We start from the raw sequence: 7,286 nt of genomic DNA on the forward strand, positions 1-7,286 counted from the left end.
GGAGAGCCATCCATCAATGTTTGTGGGTCGAGGGGCACGAGGACAAGTAGAGGAAGAAGCCCCAGTTCTTCTTCTTGTGGGCATTTTATGCGAGCATCATGCCATTGATTTTGGAAGGTTAATGAAGAAGAGAGTGTAAGGCTTGTGCAAAAGAATGAGAGAAAGAAAGCTTGTGCAAAAGGTTAATGACAACTTAATTGGGCAGAGTTTGGGTGCAAGAGTGAGTTTTAATCGATTATGGGGTGGTGTTTATAGAGGAAAAGAAGAAACTAGTCGTTTATGGCCGTTTCTAACCGTTTTGGACCGTTGCAACAACTATATTTTAAATTAACGACGTGTGATAATCAATTATCAATAACGAAAATCGATTATCATTTCAAAATTTTTTTTCCAGAAATCGTAGATAATCAATTATTACTTCAAATAATCGATTATTATCGAATGAAAACCCAGTTTATAAAAAAATTTCTAGATAATCGATTATTTCCAAATAAAAAATGTTTCTTAGTGCAAAGATAATTGATTATGACCTAGAACTAATCGATTATTATGTGTTGATAGGGGGAGCTATGTGAAAGCTACACCCATATATCCCATATATGTTTTTGATGATGACAACAACAGAAATGTTTTTATAGTTTCTTGAACACATATAGCAAAGTTATTGTTTATATATGTAACTGAGCTTGAACTATATGTTATGCATATTCAATGTGCTTATACATGTGATTATATCTAAGACATGCATATTCATTGATAAGATTGATAAAACTCTTTGCACATTGCATATCTGTATGAATTAATCGATTAAGAAAAAATGAAGATGGTTAGGTATTCAAGGATGTGTGTGCACCTATTGTGGAATAAGTTGAACCCTCAAGTGTTGATGAAACTCCTTCTATCTTTCAACCTCAAACTGAGTTTGAAAGATTGGTTGTAGAACAGTTCAAAAGACTTTCAACAATGATCTCAAAATGGAAAAATTTGTGACCACGATCACAAAAAAGTGAAANATTTAAATTCAAATAATGTAAATCTCATCAGAGGCAAAAAATATCTGTTACAATGAGGTCAGAGATTTGAAGCTCCAAAGTTTTGCGTTTACATTATACGTAGTAAATGTGAGTTGAAGCTTTTGCAATGGCTGGTATGGATTACATGGAGAATAACAATCAGTTAATTAGTTTGATAAATGAGGTGAGATAAAGAGAGAGGTTGAAGAAAGGAACCTGTAATGGGGTGGTAAATCCACCTGAGAAAAGAAATCTTCAAGTGCCTGTGGTGATTTATGATAGTCATATATTCCCATGGCCTCATATAGAGGACTTGATGGAAACGGTGGAATATAACCACTATCAGGAATTATCGATTTGTTGCGCATTTTTATCTCTAAAGGAAGATCATGCCAGAATTTCACAGCTGATTTCATCTCTTTCATGAGTGTGTCTGGAATAGGGTGGTTTATCACCCTGAAAATACCACATTTCTCACATGCTTCTCTTAGCTTCTTCCATTCCTCTCCCTCTGAAAGCTTCTGAAAATCCACCACAGGAACATTAGCCTCCATCTCTTGCTCTTTCACTTTCTTCTTCTTCTTGATCTTTACCTTCGATATCACTCTCAGTTTTTCAGAGCGGAGGAATTAGTTAACTCACTAATATATACTGACGAACGAGCCTTGCCTCGGTAAAAGTATGTTCTTATTGTTAAGGCTTTGTAAATTTCAAGACATATATTGCACCCTAATGTAAATTTAATAATTCACTTAAATTTAAATTTTTAAAAAATAATATGATGATTAGGAATGTTATCTAATATGTAATAGAAAAATTCATTCCTTACATGTTATTTGTTATATATTCATTTAAAATTTTTTAAAACTATAGACATTTATCAATATTTAAAAAAACATATTTTGTAAATTTTTAAAATATAATCTAAATTAAATTAAAAAATATAAAATATAATATAAATTAAATTAAATTAAATTAAATATAAATTAAAATTTAATTTTAATTAAATTTAACTTAAAAAATATAAATTAATTTTAATTTTAATTTAATTTAATTTAATAAAATATAAACTAAATTTTAATTTTAATTTTTTATAAATAATAAATAATGATAAATACAGATGCTATAATATTGACTTAATTATAAATTAAAATTTAATTTTAATAAAATTTAACTTAAAAATATAAATGAATTTTAATTTTAATTATATTTTATCTAATAAATATAAATTAAATTTTAATTTTAATTTTTTATAAATAACAAAGTGATAGATAAAGATAGTATAATACTCATGTCTAATTTAATTATAAACTAATATTAAAGTATTTATTATTATTCATGAATAATAAATATTCATAAATACTAATTATATATTGAAAATTTTATCTATGAATAATCACAAAAATAAATAAATAATTATAATTATATATATATATATATATATATATATATATATATATATATATATATATATATATATATATTTGTCTTGGTTCTAATAATAGATACAGATTCAGCTGTGAGTTAGGATTGCAAGTTATAAGTGTAGGACGGTGTCTTTGGAAAGAATCGACATAATAAAGTAAGTTAGATATTGTGGCCCTACTTGTATCTGTTGCACAGTGTGCTGATTGGGTTTTTCTTTGTAAATGATTCCGACAAAACCTGTTATGAATGAAAAGTACTATATTGTTCAATAGCGCATTTCTTTTTTTCAAAAACATTATTTTTCTACGTACCAAACTTTTTTTTAAGAGAATTACATGCAGCGATTTTACATTATCTTATCCTAATTTTATTTAAAAATTATTTTTTGAATTTTTTCTAATGTAAAATTGTTTATTAAATTCTTATAATTAATTTTATGAAATATTTTTTTTTCAATTTTTATTAAAATGTTGTTGATCCTATATAAATTTTATTATCTTTAGTTTTGAAAAACTTCTTTCAGCTAAAACAACTATATATTGAAGAATTTAACATTATTTTAATAAGTTATATATGTATTAGGAAAAAAGTATATTCTTTTTTTATAAATGCAAATTAATTTATCATTTTCCAATTCTATAATTTCTTTTAAGATATTTAATTCAGAAATAACTCCAAGCCATTAAAATCCAATAAATTATAATGTTTCAAAAAAATTTCAAGGTTTAACATTGTTCTTTCAAAATATACAACCAGTGACTTTAATTTTTTTAATACAAAATAAAACAAAAATTATCTTCGTAGGTTTTAAATTGTTCAAATCTACTTTAAAGCATGATAATTGCTTTATATATAATGTATAATAACTAATCAATTCTAAATCATTCTTGAAGAGATTTTACAATTTTATTCTCAACATTTTTATCAAATTGTTTCTTTTTATGACTAATACGTTTTTCACCAAACTTAGACTCTATGTCCATTTCAAAAGCAATTTCCTTGGTAGAAATGAATGCACTTTTAAATTCATTTTCTCAATACTTTTCAAAAAACGAAAGAAGAAATTTTAATTGTTCCATAGCTTTATTAATGCATATATCTTTTGATTGTAATTTCTTACTTACTGAGTTAATAGCAAATAAAACGTCACACCAAATATTCATGTCTAACAAATGTTAAAAGTTATATAGTTCATAAGTTGTTAAATAATTAGTTTCACTTTTTATTTTAGAATCAACACTAGCTTTAACTAATTCAAATAAAGCATCTTTTATTTGTGAAGTTTGAATCTTACAACTTTCACACTTAGAATACGACTTCCCCAACGTGTTTGTGACAATGATTTAAGAGTTAATCTATGTATATGGTGTTGCTAAATTTTCTACCTTTTTGTAGAATGGGAAAATAAAGTATATATATGTTGTAAAACATAAAAAAAAATATATCTTCAAGAGAAGAATTATTCATATCTAAAGCACTAAGTTTAAACTATGACAACCACACAAAGTATAAAATGATCTAGGATTAATATCAAGATTTTTTTTTGCATAACCTGATGTTTTCCTTTCATATTAGATCATCATATCCTTGTCCTCTAAGGTTGTTCATACCAAATCTAGCATTTTTCTAATTAATCTATAATGGCATAAAAAAGACATCCACTTGTATCATTTACATTTTAAAAAATCTAAAAAATACTCATTAACTTTTATTGGAGTTGATAAAATATCCACACATTGTGATGCAAAAGACATTTTCTTTGACATATATTGAGTACAATCAAGCATGCTTGAATAATATTTTGCATTCCTATTTTTTTATAATTTTTTATTTTGATTTCACCTGCTAACAATCTTATTTATTAATTAATGTGAATCTCATTTCCATATAAGGATTGATTTAGGACTCTTAAATTTAGAACCTTTTGTAGAAAATCTAGAAAATAGGTAAGAAGGTTGACATTATTTTGTTTAAGACACAAAAACGTCTAAATGCTACATATGTTAAGATATGATCGTCTAAGCAAATATAGTTTTGAAGTTTAACAAAACGTTTAAAAGAAATAGTGTCTAAACACATGAATCGTCAAGGATACTAAATGCAAACGCTAAACATTATATATCTAAAATGCCCTAAATGCCAAGTTACTCTAATAGATCGAGCTTAAAAGATAGTACACATATAATGCTTAAACGACTAGGATTACCTAACGCTTTATTACATGTACGTTATGTTCTATTGTGTTATGTTCTCTTTTTCTATGTAGATCATATTAGTACTCTACCTTTATTCAAAAGCTGCATCACAATCAAAAGAACATTTAGATACATGAAGATATTTAAGAATGTTTCTTTTTTTTTAACGCCTCTCTCTTCCGTACATAGCAAAATTGCTTATATAAGACATGACATAACTTCTAACGTATTACAAAAGCTCTGAGTAATAGATCTTTTTCAAAATAGCCTACATAAAGAGCACTACATGACGAGAATAAATAAGAAGAATTATGTGTGCATACTCTATTACTGTTATTCCCTCTAAAAGTTTACATCATCTAACGATTGTTCTTTGAAAAAGAAAAAATTCTTCACAGGTTTTCATAATTTCCTTGTATTGATTTCAAATCCTTTCTACGAAAGTTACATATTTTGTTCTTGTAATCTATAAAACCTTTATTATTTTCTTTTAGAATTGAAATAAAATTCTTGTAAGTTTAAGTCACTAGAGTTAAATTGTCTAGTCAGTTAGACTAGTTCATACCATGAGTAGTTATACTAGTTCTAACTAGTTAGGTTAGTTGTATACCAGGAGTGATTAAATTTATTGTAATCTTTTGTGATTAATGGAACCCTTTAAGAGTGTATAAAGGAGAACTGGACGTACCTCAATTTGGAGCAAATCAATATTAAAATAAGTGTGTCTCATTGCTTTTTCTTTCAAAGGTTTTACCTAAATGTTGTTTTAAACACTCATGTGTTTAATAACTATTTGAGACTGATATAGGCTCTTCCTTAAGCTAGGTTGCAACAAAGCATGAAGATGAGACCATGAAGGTGAGGTTAGTGCGCAAGCAAGGGGTGGATGGAGAGGATATTCTTGGTTTATGAGTGTTTGTGGTGGGCTGGAAGTTTTTGGTGTTTCTTTTGAGAGGTTGAGCCAAATCTAGAGAAGGGTGACTACAAGAGATCACTTATTAGGATGTTCTAGCCTTTACTTAAGACAATATATGGTTGCATAAATAGTTTGGCGGCATGATATTATAATTCTAAAAGTGGGTTTACAAGGGGGGAGAGACCTTTATTTAGTGATGAAGGTGTCTCCAAAGTAAACCAAAACCCTAAAATGCTATCTTGCATCAAACCCTAAAAATCCTATCTTAGTGAAGCAAAGTTTCACATGTGACACTCTAACTTTTAGAAAAACTTTCCACTCCTACACTAGTAAAAAAAGGACTTTTGAAGGCGCCGTATATGCTTCGGTTACGAAAAACTGAAGCATAAAACCCTATATACCTCGGTCACCAGTTCACCCGAAGCAGAATGGTTGTACTGTCTCGGTTGATAGAAAACTCGAAACATATATCATTGCAAATCAGGCCGTCCTGTCTCACAACTTTTCAAACAGCCTTACTGCCTCGGTTTTTTGGGCACCCGAGGCCTATGCACCTGTGAATGCCTGCTCTTCGCCTGCTTTTTTCGCCTGCTTTTTTGCCTGAACCACTGACAGGTCAGCTACGACATCGGTTCTTCAAGAACCGAGGTGTTTAAGGGGGACTTTATACTTCGGCCATTGCTTTTAACTGGTGCAATATTGTGATATTACCTCGGGCTTTGGTAACCGAGGTAGTAGCTTCATTCACCTTGACTTAATCTGCACGCCCAACACAGCTTCTTCTCCCTAAATTTTTTTTTCTCTTTGTTGAGTCAACCAAATCTGGGATATCACTCTTCCTGTTTACTCGCCTCTCTCCGATGAGGAAACCAGATCTGGGATTTTCCATGAACGAGAGTGCGGTGACTGAAAGCCCAAACCAAGAGTGCGGATCTGGGATTTTCCATGAACGAGAGTGCAGATCTGGGATTTTCCATGAACGAGAGTGCGGATCTGGGATTTGTCACCCGAGACAGCCCCAACGCGATGCGAAGCCACGCCATGGAGATTGCCAGCGGCGCGGACATCACCGACTGTGTGATCCAGTTCGCGCGGAGGCGTTTGCGCGGCGTCCTCTCCCTCACCGGCTCCTGGCTCGTTTGCGCGGCGTCCTCTCCCTCACCGGTTTGTTTCTCCCCAGACCATCCCCTCCTGGTGCCACCGGTCTCACCATCTATCTCGCGGGAGGCCAGGGACAAATCGTTGGCGGCGGGGTGGTGGGCTCACTGGTGGCGGCTGGTCCAGTTTTGATCACGAGCAGGGTGGTGTCGGCGGGTCTCTGCCGGGGATGGGAGGCGGTCCTGGCGAAGCTTCGTCGTCAATTTCGGTGTATAATAATAATGTTCCTCCGAATCTGGATCTTCCAAACGAGCAACAGGTGAACCATGAAGCTTGTTCTTCTCCTTTGAGTCATGCTCCTCATGCCAGATCTCCTTTCCAAAGATGAACATCGATTTTCTCAAATTCAACCGAACACTGTATTTTTATTTAAATATAATAATAATATTATTATTAATATTAAAAAAAAAAGACCTTATTGTCTCGGTTATGATCGCAACCGAAACAGTAGAGGTGACATACTGGATCGGTTGGCTTGACCCAAGGCGAAATCATTCAACTTTGGGCCTCGGTCTGGAACCGAGGCATAAAACTCTGGACTTTTTGTCTCGCCTGTATATGCCTCGGTCCAGGAAC

At 31.4% G+C, this 7,286-nt stretch overlaps 2 pseudogenes; one reads left to right on the forward strand and one right to left on the reverse strand.

Moving 5' to 3' along the window:
- Window positions 1-1,180: 1,180 nt before the first annotated feature.
- LOC148200197 (2-oxoglutarate-dependent dioxygenase DAO pseudogene) lies at window positions 1,181-1,567 on the reverse strand (annotated as a pseudogene).
- A 4,827-nt stretch (window positions 1,568-6,394) lies between these two features.
- On the forward strand, window positions 6,395-7,038 carry LOC148200198 (AT-hook motif nuclear-localized protein 19-like; annotated as a pseudogene).
- The last annotated feature ends 248 nt before the right edge of the window (window positions 7,039-7,286 follow it).

Source organism: Vigna umbellata, chromosome 4, assembly GCF_029865625.1.
Source record: "Vigna umbellata cultivar VRB3 chromosome 4, Vumbellata_1.0, whole genome shotgun sequence".
Lineage (NCBI taxonomy): Eukaryota > Viridiplantae > Streptophyta > Magnoliopsida > Fabales > Fabaceae > Vigna > Vigna umbellata.